The sequence below is a fragment of the Martes martes genome (genome assembly GCF_963455335.1).
Source record: "Martes martes genome assembly, chromosome: X".
NCBI classification, from domain to species: domain Eukaryota; kingdom Metazoa; phylum Chordata; class Mammalia; order Carnivora; family Mustelidae; genus Martes; species Martes martes.
Genome location: NC_137897.1, coordinates 114,945,294 through 114,947,030, shown reverse-complemented (window position 1 = coordinate 114,947,030; position 1,737 = coordinate 114,945,294). Strand labels below are relative to the sequence as shown.

Sequence of the window (1,737 nt, the reverse complement as noted above, 5' to 3'; positions counted from 1 at the left end):
CGTCATAGAAACCTATTTTCTGCATTATCCTTCCATTTCAGATATCCGACAATTTTCTTCTCCAGCTTTACTCTCAGCTGATGACATTGCTTGGGGGGAAAAAAAAGGAGGAGAGAGAGATGAACAGATAAAGAAAGAAGTTCAGAAAAGAACCTTACAAGCTATCACAATATATAGCATGTCCCTTCCCAGAAATATACACATATGTTAGGCCTTTCTTCCTGTTGATATGGGCACATTGTCCACACTCTCTGTTCTAAGGTTATCTCCTCCACTTTTCCCCAAGACCCTAACTTTGAAAATAACCACTCTTTCGTGGCCGTGGAGGTTTTAACAAAGGCCAAGATCTAGGACCTCTGGAACATGTAGTTTTATTAAGAGAGTTCCTACATCCCTGTGACGATGACACAGTCTGTAGTTGTACTCCAGATGAAAAGAAGGTGCCTTATTTCAATGCTCCAGTTGAGTTAACAGAACAAAGAACAACTTGGTAAGGTGGAGGAAATCTGCAGACAACTTAGAGATTTTTGTTTTTCTGTGAAATTGTCAGAAAATATGAAGGCATCTTCCTTAAAAAAAAAAAAAAACTGCAGAAGTTCTATACAGACCCAAATAAACTGATACCATTGCAGAGGCTTTTATCCCAACCTCCAGGTGAGAAGGGAAGCCCAAGAGGCGGTGGCAGGGGAGGCCAAGGAGAGGGAAGGGGAGAAGACGACAGGAGAAAGAGGCCGTGGAAGTGGAGGCTTCAAAGGAGGAAGGGGTGGTGGTGGTTTCAGGCGGAGAGGACATTAAGTATAACAACTGGCAAAGAGACTTCCTTCATGATCTAATTCTATGGACTAGAAACTTGTTTCTTGAGCAACTCTTGAAGAACTGGTCATTTTATGACAATGGAACTAAAATGTCCATGCCGCTCAAAAACGAGCACAACAGAATAGGCCATTTTGCTCTAAAAGAATATAAACAAGTGTTTTGATGTTCTGTACAATGATTGGAACTCTGTGGGAGATAACTAAATGGACACTTTTCATTGGAAGCATACTTGGAATTTTTTAAAATAAAGTGTGTTATTTCTTTAATTTAAAAAAAGAAAATAACATCACTCTTTCAATTACCCCCACTTTCCAGAATCATTCTAATTTCCTTCTCTGTTGGATTTTTCCCATCAGCATACACACATGCTATAATTTCTCCTACTTTATTAAAACACTTCTGTGCTACACCTGTTGGAGCTACTGCCCCTCTTCTCTGGTACTCTTAACCCCAAAGTGCTTTGAAAGACTTGACTGCATTTGAGACCTCCAGTTCCTCTCCTCCCATACTTTCTTGGGCTCACTCCAATCGGAACCTCAACCCCACCATCACACCAAAACTGTCATAGTAAATGTCACAAATAATCTTCATGTACTTAAATCCAATCACTGTCTCTCTGATATGAGGAAGTTGAGAGGCAACATGGGGGGTAGGTAAAGAATAAATGAAACAAGATGGGATCGGGAGAAAGACAAACCATAAGAGACTCTTAATCTCACAAAACAAACTGAGGGTTGCTGGGGGAAGGGGGGGAGGGGGAGGGTGGTGGGGTTATGGACATTGGGGAGGGTATGTGCTATAGTGAGGGCTGTGAAGTGTGTAACCTGGCGATTCACAGACCTGTACCCCTGGGGCTAATAATACATTATATGTTAATTAAAAAATGGAAAAAAATAAATAAAAATAAATCCAATCATTGTC

General features: G+C 40.7%; 1 pseudogene across 1 annotated transcript; it reads left to right on the top strand.

The window, feature by feature from the left end:
- The first annotated feature begins 311 nt into the window (after positions 1-311).
- On the top strand, positions 312-795 carry LOC308337502 (H/ACA ribonucleoprotein complex subunit 1-like; annotated as a pseudogene). The gene has a single exon. The product of its transcript is annotated as an H/ACA ribonucleoprotein complex subunit 1-like (transcript).
- Positions 796-1,737: the final 942 nt, after the last annotated feature.